General features: G+C 37.9%; 1 protein-coding gene across 4 annotated transcripts in view; it reads left to right on the top strand.

The window, feature by feature from the left end:
- Nucleotides 1-22,297, top strand: part of JADE3 (jade family PHD finger 3) — a 193,385-nt gene that overhangs the window by 46,045 nt on the left and 125,043 nt on the right. For all 4 annotated transcript variants that reach the window (XM_069072926.1, XM_069072925.1, XM_069072927.1 and 1 more), the window contains exon 2: nt 8,817-8,884. The gene's annotated coding sequence lies outside the window, so the exon portion shown is untranslated. The remainder of the gene's footprint in view (nt 1-8,816; nt 8,885-22,297) is intronic.

Below are 22,297 nucleotides of genomic sequence, written 5' to 3'. Positions count from 1 at the left end.
CTTCTTCTTCTTCTTCTTCTTCTTCTTCTTCTTCTTCTTCTTCTTCTGCAATTGGGGTTAAGTGACTTGCCTAAGTTCCCACAGCTAGTAAGTGTTAAGTTTCTGAGGCTGAATTTGAACTCAGGTCCTCCTGACTCCAGGGCCAGTGCTCTATTCACTGCGCCACCTAGCAGCCCCTAGCCTTTATTCTTTATCTGGTGCTTTCAGGTAGACTGGCTATCCAAAAATTAAATGTAAACATTTTTTTTATATGGCCAGTTTTATTGGGGATTTAGAGAAGGGAGAAAAAGACTAGAAAGAGGAGAAGGGCAGAGGAAGGGTGAATTATAGATTCTCCTTGAGCCTATCTCCTTGTCAAGTTAACCTCTGAAAGGTTTTCTAACTTTGGGTCTTCCAGAGTTGACAGGGACATGTTCTCTCAGATCCACAAAAGAATTTGCTTTAAAGCTTTACCAATGACTTTTCATGTCCTATGATCCTTTGGAAAAATTGTTATTTGTACTATTGGCTAGCCAGAATCAGATTGATAGGTAGTCGGGCAAAAAAGGCTTTCATTTTCTGGCTGTGCAGTGGAGAAAAGGCTTTTTACACAACAAAGGTAGAGTAGTACAATGTTGTCAAACTCAAATAAAAATGGACACGACTAAATATACATAAGATTCTCTGCAGGCCACATATTGACTTAGAAAACCACACATCTTTATACATTTCTTTTTATTAACACATTGACACATTAGAATCAGATAGGAACTGCATTTTAATCTGGTTTGGGCTGTATTGGGGAGTATCGGGAGTCACCTTTGTCCTGTGAGCCGAATGTTTGACATGTCTTGCCTAAAGCCTCTTCAAGGATGTACTTTCCTCCTCTTCAGTTCAGTGCCTGCCTAACACCCTGGTTAGGTTCTTTGCAAGATGAAGTGCCATAGGAAAAACATTCTGGTAGAACCTTATTTTAGGTTCATAGAAATTACAGATATAGAAGTCTAATTAGGTTATTTTGTACATCCTCAAGAGGGCTTGGCAGCATAGTTCCCTAAATACATTTTCTATTTCTTTATCTCATATTCTTAATAAGTATCTCATTGGATGGGTAGTAAAAACCTTTGGGAGAATATTTTGCCTCCTCATCAGGGAAGTCTTTCTTCCCCCCCAAAAACTTGCCCAGTTTCTGTTTTTTAAAATTTGATGACATTGTCTAATCACCTTTTTTATTTTTGTGCCTTTTAGAGACATAGGTATATAGAGGGTCTCTCTCTCTCTCTCTCTCTCTCTCTCTCTCTCTCTCTCTCAACCCAAATTATTCACCACTTAATTTATAATTGTTTTTGAGTGAAGGTAAAAAGAAAATTTTTTTTTAGTCTTGTCCCCCATCTTTTTCTCTTGGAATTCCTTAGATGTTGTCTACTTATTTTTTTCTAGTAATGAAAAATCTTTTTTCTAGTATGGCATATGGAAGCTAAGTTCTTTTCACTTCACTGTAGTATTCATTTGATTTAAGTTTTGATTAGGATTCTGGTTTGACTAGAATTCTTGTCATCTTTTAGACTTTGTAGCTTCATTGTTATGGTCAAAAAGGAGAAGATTCAGAAGAAACTAATACAAAAAGATAATTTAAAATCAAGAACTTTGGGAAAGAAGTAGAATGGTTAAGAATAATTTACCAGGAAAAGCAAAGACTGAGGAATGACATAGCAGGAGATAAAGGATGATAATTACTGAGAAATGAAAGTAAGAAAATGGACTGTAACTAATGGAGCATGACATATTCATGTCACAAGGAAGAACTTGGACAGGGCTGTTAAATTTTGGAATGTCTTCCTGAGGGATGAAGTGGAATGCCTTCCCATGGACCTTTAACAAAAACAAGGTGGAGTCTAATTTGTCTGGGTTTGGACCTACCAGGGAGAAGAATGACCTGGATGACATCTCTAGGCATTCCTTCCAGCCCCATGATTCTGTTGAAATCTGTCGAAAGGGAAAGGTTTTGTTAGCCTTCAGGGGTTTCTTAAGAAGGGAATGGGTATTTAAATTTGGCTTATATAGGGTATTGTAGAATGGGCAGACACCTCTCCCCACCACCCTCCTTTGACATTTCTGGACTCTGCTGATATTTTCCCTAATCTAGTTTAGTAATCTAGTGAGAGTATCTTGGGGCAGATTGCCTAGGTAGGGGCATATTCCGAATTGAAGTATCTCATCCTAGGACCTTTGCTTTGTACTGGAATTATGGGGACAAATGAACTGATCCTTCTATTTAAAGAGTGGTATGTGTACAGGAAAGAAAGATCCCTTTTATTTTTTCTAATGGAGTTTTGCCAACATAAAGCATGTTTTTGTTCTCCCTGTAGCCATTTCATTGGTTTACTTCAATTATCCCAGGCATTTTTGACTTTTGGAGTACTTAGTCGGGAAGTACCTTGTCCTAGGTAAAAGTGCTAAGTATCATTGATGGTCCAAAAGATCTGAACGAAGTAAAAATTTTACAGTGGGCACAGAGGAGCGAAAAAGGAGAGTCTGCACTGAATAAAAGGAAATGAGACAGGAAAGTTCATTTACTGGATAAAATATAGTTTCTAAGCAATCAATATTAAAAAGGAAATATACAAAATAAACTTTAATATTTTTACCTAGGCAACTTAACAGTTATCAGTGATAACAACTCAGGACTCAGAATGTCATAGATAAAGGATCCTGTTAACCTTTGTTTTGACCAGATTTGTCAGCCTTCTTTCCATCAAGCCTTCATCAGTGCTACAAATAAATTGTTGTTAGATTCCAGATCTTGCTTTTCTCACCTATTGAAGATATTGTAGTTTTTTTTAGCACCTATTTAGTAACAACACATTGTGGTCAAGTACATTTGGAAGAGCATGGCATAGTCAGTCAGGTACTGGGTTTAGAGTTAGGGAGAGTTGGGTTCCAATATTATCTCAGATACTTACTAGCTGTACAACCCTGGGCAAACTTCTGAGCCTCGCTTTTCACATCTGTAAAATGGTGAGACTGGCCTGTAAAACCCCCAAGGTCCCGTCAATCTCTAAAGCTATTTAGTTCCATTTATGATTAGCACTTGTACATGGGTGATTCAATTTTCACACTAAAAACATCCACAGTTTACCAATGTGGCATAGTGGGAAAAATACTAGCTCTAGAGTCAGAAAATTTAATTTCTATTCTTGGTTTTGCCACTTAATAATGGTTGTGTAACCTTGGACAAATGACTTAAACAGCTCAGCCTGTTTGTTCAATTATTGTTGTTGCTGAGTCATTTTCAGTTGTGTCTGACTCTTGGTGATCCCATTTTTTTTCTGGGCAAAGATAGTGGAGTGGTTTTCCATTTCCTTCTCCAGGCTCATTTTACAGATGAGTAACTAAGATAAACAGGGTTAAGTGACTTGCCCAGAGTCACACAGCAAGTAAGTGTCTGAGGTCTGATTTGAACTCACAATGAGGATTCTTCCTGATTCCAAGCCCTGTGGACTATGCACTGTGAACTGTGCCACCTAGCTGTTCATTTACGTAACTATAAAGTAAGACTAATGCTACCCCTACATTCCCTACAGGGGTCATGGAAACAGAGATCTAGAAATGGAAGTGCCTTAGGAAGCCGTTTGGTCAATGCCTCTCATTTTATACATGAGGAGACTAAGACCCAGGGAAATCAAGTGACTTGCTGAAGGTCACACAAGCAGTATGTGTTAGGAGGGGGATTTGAACCCAGAACCTGTGACTCCATGGCAAGAAGATTTCCCACTCAGCTTCCCACGGAGATTGTTGTGATAATCAAATGACATGAGATGGATATGAAATCATTTTGTAAACTGAAGCATCCTTTAAACATGCAAGGTGGTGGTGATGGTTACTTCATTTTCTATTCCTTAGAATTCAATCTCGCTTCTTTACTTTTGATCACTTTGGCAGAGTTTTTTGCGGTCTTATTTCTTTCTTTTCCCCTCCTTCTAACTGGCAAGACCTGCTACTTGTGTGTGTGGGGGGGAATTGTCTAAGCCCATGAAGGTGGTTTAGTAGATAAGAACACTAGTTGGTTGACCATGGGCAAGTCACTTATCTTCCTGGGTTTTAGCTTCTTCTGCAAAATAGGAATACTCACACCTGTAGTATCTGTCTCAGGTTTGCTGTGAGGTTCAGCTGAGATAATTATGTAACTTTCAAGTGCTACATAAATGTTTCTCTTTAATATTGTATTTTGCTTCATTGTAAGTGTCCTGGAAATAAGATACAGTGAGTTTCCAGTTTATCATTCATGCTAAATATAATCAGAAACAAGCCAGCGAGGGGTGAAGCTGCAGAAAGAAAAACTGTTCAAGGCACCTATCTTTGAACATGTTTTTTGGCAAAAAGCCTAGAATAGTCCTTCAAGTAGGTATTCATTAAATATCTGTTGAGTGATTGAGTTCCTCCAGTGAAATGAAGCTTCTCTTGTGCCTTCTCCAGTGTCATTGTCACAGGCTTATTGCAAAAGCATTGAGTGTTTAAGTTATCGTGTTAAATTACCCTTATTTTTTGTTTGTAAAATTTTTGTTTTTCTATCAATAATTAAGGAAACAAGTGTACATTATAATCTAAGTGTGATTTCTTCCATCAGTATTTTGGAGTTAACTTTTTTTCCCCTGGGAATATGCTTTTCTGGAATTATACTTTTTTAGTGGGGAATGTATCATTTGAGAATAGATGTCTGCATTTAGTAAAATGAACAAAGTATAAATGGATGGTAGGAAGAAGTGAAGACTGTGGATTATTTGCCAACTGGATAATGAATACATAGATAGTTTTCTGGAAACAGTACTAAAATTAATTTTTCTAAAACTAAAGGTCTCTACCTCAGTGCAATAGACCATTAACCTCATTCCTATGCCATTCTGGTCTCCCCACCATTTTCTCACTATGCTTTTTCCTTTCCTCTAACCTCCATTCTTTGTGTCTCTAAGGCCCTCAATGATCATTTCCTCCTCTCCACTCCAATGTCCCATTTTTTTAATGCTATGCATTAGGTCTTACTCTGACTTTGAGAAAATAGGGCTTTAACGACCTCCTTATATATGATGCATAGTATGAAGCAAATGTTTTCTGTTTTATGGGCAGATAGATAATCTTGAGGAAGAATAAGAAGATGACTTGGTTTTACCCACAGAGAATATTTTTGGCAATCAGACCCAGAATTCTTCTCATCTGCGAATTGTCTGTCAGTTCAGGGTTCTGTTATATGTATCAGACTTCTCAAAATTCCTACTATAGAAATCTAGGATCAGAAACTCGCATGAGCCAGTCAGTTAGTTGGATGAATGACTTCCTATCTGGGTCAATGCAATGGAAAATATTATAGCCATTCTCATGGCATTAATTTGTGAAGATGTTAGTTCTCACAATAAAACCTTTTGGTCTCCTCTCATTTTTTATGTCAAAGAGTAATAACAGGAAACCTTGCTTTAGAGCTACCACTCTCTTAATGAGAGTCACTTTGGTGAAAGTACCACTTTACTATGCTATCAAATGGTCCAGAATAATTTTAGGAAAAAAGACAATTCAGGAAAACCAACATGACCTATTTATTCATAGTGCTCTATTTCATGTGGCCCCCTCAATCACCATGTGCCTTTCTTATCAAGTTAGTAATATTCCAGTGTATGTAATTTTCTTTTATCTAGGCATTATCTGCTCAGCGGATAAAACTTTCAGGCACAGAAAGACTAACATGTATTTTAAAAATATTTTAAAATGGTATCTTTTGAAGAAAGGAGTCTCATGTATAACATGTCAGACAGAAACTTCCATGAAAGCAAACACACTCCTGTGTTTTTTCCCCACCCTCCGCCCCGCTTGGTGGCGATCAGGGGAAGCAGCAGGGGGTTACTTAAGTGCTGGCCCATTGATTTTTATGGCACACTTTCCCCTTCCCTCCTTCAGCTCCTTTTAGGAAAGGCCAGTAGTGCATTAGTTTTCCACCATCAAGGATTTTATTTTTTCTTTGATAATAGACAAAGCAAGGAGTTTAAAGAAAGCACGCTAACTCATTTTTGTGAAGGAATGTTCACAGCTCAGGGGAATATTTCTACTGAGAACTCTTTTGCCATGGGAGCTCTTTGACTTTGATTCTAATAGAACAAATAGTAAGCTACAGAAACATTGATTAAGTATTCCTCAGTACTACAGATGAGAGTTAAAGCAGGGCATGGGAATTAACACTGCCTTTATACTATGCTAATATGTCACATCACTTGGAACCATTTATTAGATACTGATAACTTTTTAGAAAATCAGAATTGTAGGGGTGGCCAGGTGGCTCAATAAGAGCACCAGTACCAGTGTCAGGATGACCTGGGGATCGAATCCAGGCTCAGATACTTAGCACCACACCCAGAAATAACTGGCTGTATAACCTTGAGCAAGTTACTTAACCCCGATTGCTTAAAAAAAAAAAAAAAGAAAATCAGAATTGTAATTGTATTGGTATAGGATGCTTCTGGTGAGGAACTTCCTCTACTCATGTAAATCTGCACTTTCTGCACATCTTTTATGCTTGGAGAGTGAGGCTGGCGACTTTGCACAGCCCTCCTTCACTTAAATCCAATGCACTTGCATATCGTGGCATCTCCTCCCCGATGTCATGTTCCTTCCTTTCCCTTCCCTCCCATCCCCTCCCAACATAGGATATTATACCCTTACTTGCAGGTGCTCTGCCCAAAGGAATATCAATTTCAGTCTCTGAAACTTTTTTTTTCCTTAAGAACCATGCCTTAACTCCAAATCACTTTGGCTCTCCTTGATTGGCCAACAATAAGTCCAAGGTCAAACTTCACATCGTTTGGGCCTTGATTGACTCAGAGTGAATGTAAATAGCAGTTGTTTCTGTTTTGGCCAGAAACTCTGAGGATCTTCCCCAACCAGATTGATTTTTTTTCTTCCACTGTATAAAGAAGCCCTTTTCTGCCTCATTTCTTACCTAGTCTTAATCACTGGATGGGCATTGGCCTCATTCAAGCTGAGACCTATTAAAGACCTTAAAGCTTAAAAAGTCCAAGGTCTTCCACTGCATTCAGGGCCTTCTGCAGGCATCCTGATCTATCTCTCCACTGGACCCAGATGACTCCAGATGAGAAAGTGAGGCTGGTGACTTTGCACAGCCCTCCCTCTCTTAAATTTCACTTAAGTTTTGGAGTTACAAATATAAAAAAGCAAGGTAGTCTCTGACCTCAGAGAGCTTACATTCTAATGGGAGAATACAACAGAAATAGGTGAGTGGTGGCCAGGGAGTCTGTTTTAGTTTGGGAAGTACCCCCTCCTCTTTACTCAGTAAATTCAAGTGGCTCCCTTTCACTTCCAGGATCAAAAATAAAATCCTCTCTTTGGTGTTCAAAGTCCTTTATAACCTCCTCCTATCCCTTTCTGGTCTTCTTACGCCTTACATCCTTCCCATTATATTCTGTGATCCAGTGACACTGGCCTCCTTGCTATTCCTCTCCAAAGACATTCAGTCTCCAAATTCTAGGCATTTTCACTGACCATCCTGGACAACTCTTGTCCATGTCCTCTGATAAGCTGGACATAGGGTCTACCGAAATTGAAAAAGGGAAGGAAAATAAATAGAAATTCAGAATGTCAGTTTTGATTTCCCTGTTCAAACAATTTCTGTGGATTTCACAAAACTGTGGAATTGAAAAGTCTTTGGGGATCATTTTACTCAGCCTTCTCATTTTACAGAAGAGGAAACAGGCCCAAGAAGGTTGAGTCACTTTCCCACTTGTAAAGTGTTATTAATTTTTATTGCATGTCACTCAGGTAAAAAGATGTTGGGGACATGAAAGCAAAACTGAACCACCACCAAATGCAATCATTCCAAGGAGGCATAATTAGTTTGAAACAGTAGTTATTTGGATATTCTTTTACCTGCTAATTAGGAAGGTTGAAGAGGAGGGGTGTATGAGTGTGTGTGTATGTGTATGTGTGTGTAATGCAACATTTTAGAAATGCAGAGAAATTCATGGTAAATATTTTGAGCATATGCTTCCTTAAACTACATGTTGGTAAAATGCCAACATCGTAATTTTCATTTTACATGTAAATATCCCATATTAAAGTATACATATATATATATTTGTTATCATCAGAACACTCTGTATGCTGGTGAAATGAATTTTCTGGGAGCATATTATTTTTGTTACATATCGCTGCAATATTTGTTAATAGATAAAATTCAGTGGATTTGAAAATTTAAAATAGTGAGCTCTTAAAGTGTACAAGATTATATAGTCTTAGAGCATTATAAACGTTCATGACCTATAAATTTGGGATAGTGGTCTTAACTTTGGAGACTCACATGAAATGATGTATTGAGGGAAGTGTGATATATATTATGACACATTCATGGAATTTCACAACTGAAGGGGACCTAATCCAATCCCCTTATTTTACAAATAAGGACACTGAACTCCAGATGGATGAAGTAACTGTCCAAGATCCCACAACTAGCCAACATCAGAGCCAGGACTAGACCCCACTTCTCCTCACCCCCTAAAACCTATTCCCTCAGTTCAGTTTTTTTTTCTGTTTTGCTCACCAGTATCTCATTCAACAAATATTTACTTAATACCTGCTACTCACAAGACACTGTCAGGCTTTATAGGGCATTAATGAAATGAATTTAAAAAAATACATCCATGGAGTTTATGAGTCAAAATACCTAAGTTTTTCACTTCTTTTTTTTTTGTTTCTGAGATTTGAAATAGAAGTGGTCTGGCCTTGTGATAGGTGAAAACAGTTGGTCTCATCTCCAATGAAATCCTCTTAATTTCTCTTAGGTGGTTGTGATGCTGTCTACTGTCGAAGGGGGAACATGGGATTCTGAACTCAGGACTTGGCAAATACAGTAAGTGACAAGGAATTTTCTTTCAACTGTCTCTCCCTTAAAAAAAAGTTTTATTGATGCCTTTCATTTTTTATATGAGCAAATGACAAATATATCCTTCCCCATCCCATACCAGTTAGCCTTCTCTTATAACAAAGAGGAAAAAAAATTAAGCAAATCAACTGGCACATTGACTACTCTTCTGAAACATTGGTGTTTAAAAGTATTTGTGTTATTGGAGAGGTGATGTCATTTTTATGCTTTATAAATTAATAAAAATAATTCTATTTGAAAAAATGGTTAGTGCTAAATACTTTTTTGTCACTTAATTTGATTCATAAGACCACTCGACCCATTTTGGCATAATTTTTTTTAAAAATTTGTTTATAAGACATATATCACTCTGTTGGAGTGTTTTGAAACATGCCTGATATGTAGTGCTGTCTTTGTATGAAGTACTTCATTATGTGTGCCCCAGTGGTGAGGTTTCCTAAGGGCGAATTTAATTAAACTGTGGAATAACCTTCTTAGGAAAGTAGGAGGGTCTAGTTATTTAACTCGTCCTGAAGAAAGCACAACGAAGAAACCATTTTGTGGGGACAAGGAGGAAATCGTGTATAAAGGAAAAAGAGGAGAGGGATTTGCCCACAAAATCCAGGTTGTTCTTTCTTAACAAATCTTTGAATTGTCAGCAATTGCTATTGAAAGTCTAGGGTCTGCCTGTTATATTCTAATAGCAATGTTTGTGCAGAGCTTTTTATGAATCTAAATTTATTCCCACAAGGAAGTGTTCCATATTTTGATCTGTAATCATATAGTTTTTGTTGAAGTCTTTTAAAATTTTAATATCCAGGTTGAGTAATATCCAACATATTAACACACACATATATATGTGCACACATGTATATGTATATTGTGTGTGTATCTTCTACTGTTCACTACATGCTTATGTAGTCCTTCTTGGCCAGCTCTGAAACTGCATCCCCCAAAGGATTAAAATTCAGTCACTGTTCTGAGCACATGGTGTCAACTGTGACCTGGGTGTGCGCCAATTAGTCACAGCACCTGTGCCTAATTATGGAGTCTTGTTGAAGCAGCCCTGGAAAATGGAGGAGGAGTTGCCTTTCAGCTGCGGCCATACATATGTGACGGCAAACCTGCCCTGCCAAACTTCTGCTCCTTTCTTTGACTGACAAGAAAACGAAAAATGAGATTCTAGCTAGCTGGCTACGACTACAGGACAGAAGGGAAAGTAATTTGGGTCTGAGAGAAGGAAAGAAGGAAAAAAATGTTAAAAACACTCTCAGAACCATACATACACAGCAAAGCACTGCACGGCAGGGACGGTCCTATAATGCCCTTATGTAAGGTCTTTTGAGATAGGCTGCTTTTTCCAAGAGGAAAAGGTTTTCAAATTTTTTTTGCGGGGGTGGAGAAGGCAGTGCAGATTAGGGCTTAGCATGACTTTGAGTGAGGAGAATCCAGGTTCATATCCCGTGTCTGAAACTTCCTTTACTCTGTGACTATGGGCAAGTCACTTAAACCAGGGGTGGGGAACCTGCGACCTTGAAGCCAAATGTGGCCCTGTAGGTCCTCAAACTTCACAGTTTGGATTCAGTCAAAGGGCTGTACTTGAGGACCTAGAGGGCCCAATGTGACCTCGAGGCTGCAGGTTCCCTACCCCTGAGTCTTAAACTCTCTGACTCTTGGTTTTTCATCTGTAAGATAGCAATAATAGATAAGATAGCAACAGTCATATCTGTCTCACAGGGCTGTTGTGAGGCTCAAGCTAGATAATGTAGGCAGAGCCCATTATAACCTTTAAGGACCATACATATGCCAACGATCAGTACCATTATAATGATTATTTTTATAAGCTCCTTCGGGCTTTTAATATCTTTTGGTTGTGACATTCATTATTAGCTTCTTGCAGGCAGGACTGTCTTCTGCCCCTTTTGGTGTGCTTTATAAATGTTTATTGATCGAAACATATACTGATTCAAGTTGTATTCACTTGAAGTTCACCTGAACTGCTGTGTTACCCAGGAGGAGGTGCTCAGGTCTGACTTGGAAATATGAGATTTAAGGCAGAGAGACTTAATATCCCACTGGGGAGCTATATGCCAATTACCCTAAGTTGGGTCAATGGAAATACAATTCCTAAAGGGACCTAGGTGTTTTGACTTCTGGGGGAAAAACCTATAGGCTAGGTTTTGTCTATTTGTTTATTACAGGTCCCCAAAAGTTGTAGGGATTAAGGATTCCCTAGAGCAATTACTTTGGAGAAAAACAAGGGAGAGAGAAAGCAAATCAGATGGGGCTTTGTTTCTTTTATTTATTTTAAGACAACTTCATGCATTGGACCTCAACATAGGTTAGTGATCAAGATTCTTCCAAGAGACAGAACTAATTCCAGTGCACAAATGTATTTTTTGTTTTGTTTTGTTTTGCTTTTTGGAGGGGGGAAGGCAGGGCAATTGGGGTTAAGTGACTTTTCCAAGGTCACATAGCTAGTAAATGTTAAGTGTCTGAGGCCAAATTTGAGCTCAGGTCTTCCTGACTCCAGGGCTGGTGCTCTATTCACCACACCAATTAGCTGCCCCCACAAATGTATTTTTTCTGAAAAATGTCCTGAATATCTTGTTTCAGAAAAGATAAAAATCTGACATTTCTTTAGGTGCTCTCTCAGCCACTGAATAGCCATCTCTCTCTCTCTAGGTATTGCCTTTTAGTAAGCTGGATGGCACATGACCAAGACAGTTAAGGAATAGTATAAAAACCCTGATATTACTTGTTGAGATATTCTTTACCTAAATATACTAATGGTGTTTTGGTCCATTGATGGAGTTAGAGAAAAGAGACAATGAAATGGTTTAATTTTTTTTTCTGTTCTTTCCATGACTCCTCATATATTTTAGACAACTGTGAGGTTGGAATGTAAAAATAATGAAGTTACAAGAGTTATATGACTATAATTAAGAAATTCTTTTTGCAGAAACAAAGGCAGACCTAAATAATTGGTGAGATGTTAATTGTTCATAGTTAGGTTGTGCCAGTATAATAAAAATGACAGTACTACCTAAAAATAATGAAGGTGACTTTTACAAAACCAGCCAGAGAATATACTTTTAAATAAGTGCTGTCCTTAAGAGCCATCTCCTTGGGAAGTTGTAAACCTATTCCAACCATTCCTTAAAATCTTTTTGGAAAGCCTCTTTGGAAATTGCTGTCAGAATGAATTTTGACTTATTTTTGAGAAAAAGGAAATGATTCATTGATGTTCCTTTTTGACATCACTGTCACTTTGCAAGGATTCCCTCCCCCTGCTCAGCTATAGGTTCCTTCCTTATATATATGTATATATATATATGTATATATGTATATGTATATATAATAAGTCTATTCAAACAAAGCATGTCAATCCATTGGCTATGTCTGAAGATGTAGGGACTTAAGACTCTTCAAAAATCAGTCTCAACCTCAAAGGACAAGATTTGTCCCCACTGAAGACATTCAGAAGAATTTGCTAAAAATTTCTAAAGGCAATTTTCAATATTACTACTCCTGGAAGGAAAGATCACGAGAACCAATTGCCCAATGACTCCGTTCTCCATCCCTCTGACTTCTCAGTCCAGAACATCTCTTCCTTCCTGCCATTTCCTTAGATATGTTGTCTTCCCTCATTAGGATGTAAGCTCCTTCAGAAAGGACTGTCTTTCTTTGTGTATCCTCAGAGTGAGTACAGTGCCTAGCGTATAGTACCTGCTTAATAAATGCTTTTTGGATTCGTTCATTCCAGTAGAGGATATATAGAATTGTTCTGACCGCAGGCAGCATCATCAAACTATTTGGCCTTCCAAGAGAATTGCTTTGAAGGAAACAGCATTTATTTGGATTTATAAATTCTGATGTGTTTATTAAAAAAAATAGTCATTACCCATGCCATTTATTCTCAACTTTACAGTGTAAAACAGGGTAATGACGATTGACACATAACTGCATCCCCAAGAGTACTTCTAAAAAATGACTAATGGGTGTGAAGTGATTAAGAATTATAATTAATTTTAATTTTTAAAGCCCTGTAATCTGATATGTGAGAAGGCATTGGAATAGAAATTGCTAGATAGTTAAATATAACAGTTAACCGACATTAACTGCTCATCACAATTACAATGTAGTGCTATAGAAAATCGTATTGAATATTGAATCAGAGGGTCTATACTGAGTCTCAACTCTACTACTTTCTAGCTGTGTGATCTTGATCAAGTGACTTCCTTTGTTTGAGTTTTAGTCTGTAAAACTTAGGGGTTGGTCTAGATGACCTCCAGAGCTCCTTTCAGCTCCAAATCTATGACACTATGAATGTTCACTACACAAGAAGCTTCATCACCACCTGCCTGTGCTGTTACAGTAACTTCCTAATAACCCCTGGTGCTTTCAGCCCACCAATCCATTTTCCGTACCACTACAGAATAGTCTTCCTTATCTATAGGTCAGGTCAGGTAATTTCTTTGCTCAGAAATCTTCTGTAGCTCTGTATTCTCCCACCTACAAAAATTCGTAGTCCTTTGCCTGACATTTAAGGCTCCTCTTTGATGCCCTGAAACTTGGTGCTACTCTGCCTTTTTAGCTGTACCTCATTTCATTTTGATCTACTTAATTCTTCAAGCCAAACTGGATCACTTTCTCTTCTCTGAATATATTTTGATTTCTTGTCCCCCACCCTCAAATCCATGCCATTGCTTATGTTTTTGCCTATGTTCAGAATGTCTGCTTTTCTGAATTTAATAAATTCCTATTAATCCTTTAAATTCCAGCCTGAATGATATCCACGAAGCCTTCCCTGAACATCTTGACAATCTCTCTATTAATCATGAGACTGCTTGGGTCTCACAAAGCCCTTTGTTTGGCAGGGTAATAATAGAAATTACAGTTAACTTTATTTGGAGCTTATTTCTCCACTAGACTAAGCTCTTTGAGGGCAAGGACCACATCTTATAGAGAAATTGTTTCTTTCATCAATGTATAGCACAGTACTGTGCCCACAGTAGGTGCTTAATAAATGTTTTCAGATTATTGACACTTTATTCTTGAGGCCCATGCTCCAAGAGGAAGGAGAAAACCAATGTTGAAGAACAGTCAACTGTCAGAAGTTTAAAAGGAACAGTATAAAGATTCAAACAAAGAAGGGCATATTGCCACAGGGCTTTTTTTGTGGGGAGGCATATTTTGACTTCCCTCCATGTCTCAGAGCCCTTAACATAGACATCATAATATTCTTGGGTGAACATATTCACACCAGCATGAAGGCAGATTTCTGTTAAGGCTTTGTTATAGGCAGGGCCTTTGTGGGATACTGCAATGGAACTCCTCTGCTTCCTTGACTTCAGGCCTAAGGTCACTGGCAGTAGATAGGGCTTTTTGGCTAGGGTTGACAGCAGCTTTTCTTTATCTTCTAAACTTTGTGTCTCAAAGATATCACCTGAACTTGGGTCTCTGAGACTCCAAAATTGATACTCTGCCTATTATACAACACTACCTCTTATAAGTTGTGCTTATGACATTTTTGAGATTAACTAATTTGTCATTATTCAAGTTCCTCAAAGTGTTTTAAAGCAAAAAGTATTACAAGAAAGCTTAAGCCTTAAAATAAAAACAACATTCATAGTAATACAACCTGCCACCCCTTAATAGACTGGTGAGCTATGTTGACTTCTCTTCTTTTTAATGAGTTTGTGTTTGTGTATTTAAGCAGACCTGTCTTGGCTTCCTGAGTCTCTCCAAAATTTTGACTCAGTGACCGTGTGATCAGTCTTACTAGGAATAAGACCTGACCAGACAGATCTAATATCAGTGAGTGGAAGTGGCAAAGAAGCAGATTTGGATGCCACCAAAGAAATAAAATAAATGAACTTCTCAGAGCTTTTGTTCTACCCTCATTGGAGTTAGTTAAGCAAAAGCTGGACAACCCTTTGTGGGATATTTTATAGTCAGGGATTCTGTTTCTGGATATGAATAAGTCACTGAGGTCCCTCCCAACACCAAATTTCTGTGATTCTCCTAAATGTTGAACTTCTGTCTCCTCTAGAATAAGAAGTAGAGATACAGTAAATGTTGAGAGGTGACATACTGTTATTAACTGATAGTCTGACGAGATCGTAAGAACAACAGAATCCGTTTCCGTGATTAATGAGAATTCTGTTCCCCCCTTCTCAAGTTTGGATGCATCTCTATTTGGTTGTTTGCACTAGTGACATCATTAGTCAATAGTGCAGGGAGTTGCAAAACTTTAAAACTGCTTCAGCAGTTGCTGATGTCATCAACTATTCCAACAAGAAACATGGATCCTAGGGGCCCCGTTTTGCAGTTTTGGCAGGTGAAAGCCTTTTGTTTCAACCTGAAAAGAAATAAAATGACATGTGTATCTAATTAAATTGGAATTCACTATACTTGGGTAAATCATGGTTTATTACTAACCGGGTCATATCCTTATGCGCCGCGCTGATCTGGTAGCTCCCAGAAGACATCACTCCTTCCAGAAATCTGACTTCATACATTTCCTCCTGGCATTTGATTTGTTTTTGAACTGTTTATGCGCATTTTCCCAAGAACTCTATCTCCTTTGGACTGTGTGCTTTTTGGTGATGTTACATTCAAAGAGTCAAAAACACTATTTTCATTTTTTTTTTCCTTAAAGGAAACAGCCCTACTCCTTACCTAGTGTCTCAGAGGGGGTGGACTAACTTAACTCTAAAAGTACCTTTCAACTGTAAAATCTTTGACGCTTATTCTATGTGGGAGACATAAGATGGTGTTAGGACTATGTTTAATTGATCAATCAATAAGAATTTATCAAATGCCTACTGTGTGCTAGGCACTGTCTTAGGTACTGAGGATTTAAAAGTATAAGCTCCCTCAAGGAATTTACATTGTATCAGAAACGAGACAGGATAAGAATATCCTTTTGTCTTAGTTAAATTAAAAGTTTCAAGATGATGTTTTTAACCAAATCTTTGTTAAGAGTTGTAGGGAGGAAGGAACCAGAAAATGCAGGACTCTAGAACTTATACATTTAGAATTGGTCAAAGATTTTTATTTTCTGTGAAAGTAGTAGCAATATTGTTTATGCTATTTTGTTGGAGTAGCTAAGAGTAGTTAGTAACTATTCTGTGCTTAACACCATTGCAAATGGGCTCTGTGAAGGAAATGAGAAGTAGAGAAAATGGCTTATATATGCATCTCTTAAGGAGCTTACAAATCAGGCCAAGAGACAAGAAACAGTGAAAGAATGGTTCTTAAATTCCATAAAGTATAGCTCTAGTTCGATTCCACAAACACTTAAGTGCTGGCTATGTCCAAGACAGACAAAAATAAGTGTCAAAGGAATTGAAGAAGACAGATCATGGTGGTATACCAGAATTAAGTTCAATTAAGAAGCTTAGACTTTTAGATTGGTTTTGGAAGATAGGTTGGATTGGTAGAGTTGGAGGAGAAAAGGGAGCAATGTTTTAGGGAGGGAAGAAAGCTTGAACAAATATGTGATAGCATTGGAAATGATCACATGATATGTGCAGAGCCTCCTTGGCCTGATTGGAAGGGAATGTACATTTTGGGAAGACGTAGAAGACAAAATTGGACTAAGTTGGAACTAGTTTATGGGAGTTCTTGAACAGTTGCTTAAAAGACTGGGGAGTTCTGAGTTTATCTGATAGGCAGTTGGGAGCAATTGTGGGCTCTTGAATAAGGGAGTAACATGTTGAGATTGATTGTTTAAAAAGATAAATCAAAAAATGTTATGCAGGTTAGGTTGGGGGTAGCAGGTGGGAGTAGTGATAACAGGGAGTCTGGATGATAAAACTAGAGATACCTGTAGCTAGAAGGAGCCTTAGGGATTTTACAATCTAATGCACTCATTTTGTGGATGACGAAATTGATTTCCACAGAGATTAAGTGACTTGGCTAAGGTCTCATAAAGTAACCTACACTCATAAGTCAATGAGAATCTGCCATGGTACTGTCAATCAAAAAAGATAAAGACTGAAAAATAGTCACTCAATTCAACAAAGAATTTATTAAACACTGTGTTCAAGACATAATTCTTGTTGAAACAGAAGAACTCTACAGTCTCAACCATCAAGCTTCTGGGCAGAGAATAAGACATTACACAGATCAATATTAGACAAGTTAGGGTTTAATAGAAGTAGTTGAGAGATTCAGGTGAAATACTTTAGGGAAATTTGCAGAGAGAACACTTTCAACTGGGAGGAATCCTGGAAGACTTCCTGGGACAGTTGGGAACTGAGATGAACCTGTAAAGAATAAAAGGGTTTTAAGAGGTGGAGATAAGGAAGGGGTATATTTTGTGTATATACAAATATAGGGGGCCACAGAAGGATGTTGTTTAAGTGTAATGAATACATAGTAGTTTGGTTTAGTTAAGAAAGGGGAATAATGTGAAAGAAGGTTGGAAAAGAAGGTTGGAATTAAATTGTTGAGGCCTTTAAATGCTATATAGAAGAGTTTGTATTTTGTCCTAGAAGTAATGGGAAACTCTTAAAGTTTTTGAACAGGGGAGAATTATGATCTAACCTGTCCCCTAAAAAAGATCATTTTGGGGAGGTGTGTGAAGGATGGATTGGATGGAAGTTGAGGGGGAACCTAGAGGCAAGGAAGCAGGTTAGGAGGCTGTTGGAGAAGTTCATGTGGAAAGGAATGAGAGCCTGCACTGGGGTGGTGAAAGCATGAGGGGAACAAACAAGATAGACTCAAGAGAAATTGCAGGGGCTTCTCAATTTAATTTCATGCACTAAGAGTCTGGATGAACATAGAAGATACACTGTAAGAGCAGGCATGACTTGATTAAATTACTAGGAACCGGCTAGAATTTATGATGTACTGGAAACCTGGCTTATCAGTCACATTAATGTGAGAGATGTGGTGAAAGTAGATAGGACAGGACTGGGAAACTAATTAGATGTTGGCAGTTTGGGAGGGAATGTATGGGGCAGGTGTGGGAGAGAGGGATGGGTCAAAGGTGAATGAGCTTTCACACTCTGGTGTCTGAGATGGTGGTGGTGACATGAGCCAAAATAGATGAATTAAGAAAGGAGGGGGCAGGGGTTGAATATGCCGAGTTGTTTCCAAAATGTTTAGTTTGAGGTGTTGGCAAGGTTCGTTGAGATAAGCAGCAGGTAGCAGAGATGTAGTACTCTAGCTTGGTAGGTAGAGATTGGGGTGGTAAGTTTGAAATACCTCCATTGAGCTGCTAACTGAACCCTTGGAAGAGGTTGAGATCCCCAAGAGAGGAAAGTGTAGAGGGTGAGAGAAGGAAGACAAATAAGTGAAAGGGATCAGGAAAGAGAGGTCAGACAGGAAGAGAACCAGGAGACAGTATTATTATTATTATCATTTGCTTTTTTGGAGAGGGGAAGGCAGGGCAATTGAAGTTAAGTGACTTGCCCAAGGTCACATGGCTAGTAAGTGTTAAGTGTCTGAGGATGGATTTGAACTCAGGTCTTCCTGACTCCAGGGCCAGTGCTCTATCCACTGTGCCATTTAGTCAGCCCCAGACAGTAGTATTATTGAAGCCCAAGGGAGGAGAGATTGTCTGGAAGAAAGAGGGTATAACATGCTGCAAGAAATGTCATGGAAAATCAGAATTAAAAAAACAAAGGATCATATCTAACAATCAAGAAATCACTGGTGACCTTTGAGAGTATTTTCAATACAGTTGAGGGAAAGGGATGAAACTAGACTGCAAGGTGCTGAGCCTACACAGAAAATATAGACTACTTCTGCTAAGAGTTCAGTATTAAAAGAGAGGAATCATAAGATTAAAACTTAAGGGGATGGTAGGGTCAAGGAAGGGGTGTTTTTAAAGGAGGAGGGAACCTGGTCACATTGCAGGATATTAGAGAAGACAGTGATATTTCAAAGGATAACCTTTAAGCAGCTCAACTGACTTTAGATCCCTAAGACCAGATGAATTACACTTAAAGGTATTGAAAAAATTTGCTGTTGTGACTTTGGAAACTTGGGATTTTGTAAATTTATACTCTGTAAATGATCATGGAAAACTGAAGAGGTAACAGCAGGTTGAAAATAGGCAAGTATTTTTCTGATAAAAAAACCCACTTAGTATTCTTTTTTTTTTTTTTTTGCTTTTCGGAGGGCAATTAGGATTAAGTGACTTGCCCAAGGTCACATGGCTAGTTTTTGTATTAAGTATCTGAGGCAGGATTTGAACTCAGGTCCTCCTGACTCCAGGGCTGGTGCTACTTAGTATTCTTTAAAGAACCATAGAGAACTGAGGAGGTGACAGCAGATAGAAGGTGGGTGAATATTATCCAGATTTTTGAAAACTAGAAGAATGTAGATTTTGGAATCTGTGTACACTGCTGAGCTTACTTCTAGTTTGTGGTAGAATTCCAAAATGGATTGTTAAACATGATTTGTCAATACTTAGAAAAGGAAGTAGTAATTACCAGGATTCACCACCAATAAGTAATGTCAAACTAATATTTCCTTTTTTGATAGGTTTACTTAAAATATTATATCAGGGAATTCCATAGATAAAGGTGATGTTGATAGAATCTTTCATAATTAGGATGTAGAAATATGGACTGGATACATGCATGGTTAGGTGGAGGCATTAACAGTTGAACTATTTTAGTCAAAAAGTGTTGATTAATGAATTATTGTCAACATAGAGGTAAGTCTAGTGGCTTGCTATAGAGCTCTGTGCTTGTTCCTGTCCTATTTACTGTTTTTATTAATAACTTGAATGAAGGTGTAGAAGATAAAAGGACTAACCCATTGATAACAGAATAAGATTTAAAAAGACCAAAACAAACTAGATTGGAAGGGCTAAAGCCAACAAGATGAAATTTAATAGGAATAAGTGTAAAATCTACTCAGATTACATCAAGGAACAGGGATTTTGTTCCTTGGAAACTTCTTTCATCAATACAAATAACAGCCTGTCAAAATATAGTAGATAGAGAGTTGATGCTTAATAAATGCTCGTTCATAGATGGATAGATATTAAGGAGTTGTCTGAGGTTAAGGGAGATTAAATTACTTTTTCATTGTCTCTCAGTAAGTGTCAGAATTGGGATCTGAACCTTAGTCCTCCAGACCCCAAATCCATTATGAAATGATGTCTCTTTCCACTTAGGTTAAAAAGAAAAAAATAATTAAATTACAAAAGGGCCTTAACTGCATGAAAACTGTGTGAATTTAAATTACACAAAAAAGACTCAAGGATTTTAATTGACTTCAAGTTTATTATGAGTCAACACTGTAATGTAGTTGCAAAAGACAAAACAAAACAAACCCCAAACCCTAATGCATTATTTTGCTGCATTCATAGAAGCATGGTGTCTAGATAAAGGGAGACAATGATCCTTTTGTACTTTTCGCTAGCCATCTGGAGGACTGTGTCCAATTCTGGGTGCCCGATTACCTGTAGCATCTATTTCAGAGGGTTGCTGTGAAGATCAAATGAAATTACACCTTATAAATCTTAAAAATGCTATGCAATGGTAACTTCCATGTTGAATAATTTTTAAGATATCAAAATCTTTAACCTTAGTGATATTATATATTATGTTACGATGCTATAGAATACAAACGTTATTAAAGTCTGTGGGGTAATAAATTCCTTCTCACTGGAAGTGATCATACACAGTGGTTGACTCGTCTGTCATGAAATTTGTAGAGACTTGAGAGTTTGGATTCCATGACCCTCCAGGTTCTTTTTGAGTCAACATTCTATAAAGAATCAGTAGGCTATGGGAATAAGATTGGATGCTGCGGATGAAAAGAAGACAGTAATCACAGTTGACTGTATTCAAACCCTAATGTTTGGCTATGTTTTTTGGTGGGTATTCCTCTCCCCGCCCCCCATTTTCTTCTTGCCTTTGAACATTATAAGTTAATGAGTTCATTTGTCTCTGGACCAGCTTTGTTTGTAAGCTGTCCAGATAAATGACTTGGCCAAGTTAACTGACTTTGCCTTTGATCCGACAGGGTGAAATTAAACTGCAGATTTTCAGATAAGTAAATTCTGGGGCTTCCTCTCCTGGAAGGATGTGTAGTGATGAATGATCAACTCTAGTCTTTTCATCTGGTCCTGCAGATGTTTTCAAGGTGGTAATGGCTTTCTGCAACTTCACAGTACAGCGACTCTTTGTTCTCTCACTTTCCAAATATTCTCTCAGTCTCCATCATTTTTGAATGTTACTTGGATTAATTAAAATAGCACTTGAAAGTAGGAAGTATGTGGGGGAGGTGTGGAGGGTGGAGAATGGGGTTTGAAAGATTTACTTTCTGCTTCCTTTTTGGACTCATGAATTGTGTAATCCTATTTAGATGCTTTTAGCTTAAAAAGGGTTTGTTTTTTCCAATGAGGAGCTGAGACAATAAGTTATGTGTGCTTTTGTTTCCTTTTCCTTTTCCTTTCAGCTTGAGTTTCTTTCTCTCAGTTTCTTGATTATGGTCACCTCTTCTGAATTGCTTTAAGAACAATCCCCTTAGTATTACTTTGCAATTTGTTCTCCACTGACTTTGTTACTCGTCCCTGCATTATCTATGGAAATGGAGCATGAAGGACAGCTCATATAATTGAAATCTTCTGATAATTAAAAAAGAAAAGACATTTTAGATCCCAGTATTTCCTCATTTCTCCTTTACCAAATCTTTGATCAGGCCATCTAGCAAGTAACTTAATTGGTTGATTAGGTTTTCTACACCCACTTTAATCATTTGCTTACCCTTCGGTGAAGATGCTAATGAGGAGGGAAATGACCAAAAGGCTGGCAGCTGGCCAGATCAGAAATAAACAAAGGGCCTAGATAATTCAGAGGATTAAAAATCTTCAGCATCCTCGATTTGATTCTAGCACCTTTAAAGAACAGGTGCTGACAGTTCTTATCTTTTAAGGGAAAAGGGCCTGTATAATAGGCACCTGTTCTTCTTACCTCTTTGCTTTTATGGGCCATCTGTAAATACTCTCCAAGTGTCAACTCCCAGATTTAGAAACTTTCACTTTTAGCAGTTTAGAATTCAAAAGCAATAGTAAATATTGTGGTATAATTGAATGTGAACTGACTGGGAGTCTTGGGACCTAGGTCCGAATTCTAATTTTACCACTAACTCACTTTACATTTAATTTGGGCAAATCCCTTGACCTTTCTAGGCCTCAGTTTTCCCATCTGTAAAATGGAGGGGGGGGGGGAGTTTGGACTAGGTGGCTCTGATACTAATGAGTTTTATCTGTCCTTTCAATACCATATCTGCCCCCCTAGGAGATAGAAGATAACAAAATCCAATATCTCATTACTATTAAAAATCTATTGTTGAGAGAACAGGGTCTGTTTCCCCCCCTTTCTTTGTATCCCCAGCTTTTAGTATAGGGCCTGCACATAGTAGGTG

This window comes from Petaurus breviceps, unplaced genomic scaffold (genome assembly GCF_028583685.1).
Source record: "Petaurus breviceps papuanus isolate PSGF00001 unplaced genomic scaffold, PetGlider_PUasm1.0 90849, whole genome shotgun sequence".
Classification (NCBI taxonomy): domain Eukaryota; kingdom Metazoa; phylum Chordata; class Mammalia; order Diprotodontia; family Petauridae; genus Petaurus; species Petaurus breviceps.
Note: the sequence above shows the minus strand (reverse complement) of the source record. Positions and strands in the feature narration are given on the sequence as shown.